The 547-nt window shown below is 57.0% G+C and overlaps 1 protein-coding gene across 1 annotated transcript in view; it reads left to right on the top strand.

Moving 5' to 3' along the window:
• The window catches only part of gripap1 (GRIP1 associated protein 1), a 26,128-nt gene that overhangs the window by 20,498 nt on the left and 5,083 nt on the right, over positions 1 to 547 (top strand). The window lies entirely within an intron of this gene.

The following is a 547-nucleotide window of genomic DNA, read 5'->3' as shown; positions in this document are numbered from 1 at the left end:
CCCCCTCTGCCTCGCTGCCTCCCCCTCCGCCTCGCTGCCTCCCCCTCCATCATTGTGCTGCTGTGTTATTGCAGCAGATAATTATCGCGAGCTGCGAGTTGTCTGTGACGAGCAGTTAGTGCTGCACGTGAGAACAGGCCCAGTTGGGATTTGCAAGGACTTGGTGTCTTTTTTAATATATTAATAGCATCAGTCATTTGTATAATTTGCTATTAATCTCCCTGCAGCAGCCTCCTTTAAATAGCACTGCCTTCAAACAAGCATCCTGACATCATCTCCCTGCCATTAGCAACTAATTTTAATCACATTCTACTTCTCTGACCTCGGAATCCGAAGGTCATCCATTTCAGTCCCCAAAGGAGATCCACAAACCCCCAAAATGGTGCGCTGTCGGAGGGTCAGGGCCGAGGGGAGCGGGCGCTGTCGGAGGGTCGGGGCCGAGGGAGTGGGGCGCTGTCGGAGGGTCGGGGCCGAGGCCGAGGGAACGGGCGCTGTCGGAGGGTCGGGGCCGAGGGAGCGGGCACTGTCGGAGGGTCGGGGCCGAGGG

Source organism: Rhincodon typus, chromosome 44, assembly GCF_021869965.1.
Source record: "Rhincodon typus isolate 14 chromosome 44, sRhiTyp1.1, whole genome shotgun sequence".
Classification (NCBI taxonomy): domain Eukaryota; kingdom Metazoa; phylum Chordata; class Chondrichthyes; order Orectolobiformes; family Rhincodontidae; genus Rhincodon; species Rhincodon typus.
Note: the sequence above shows the minus strand (reverse complement) of the source record. Positions and strands in the feature narration are given on the sequence as shown.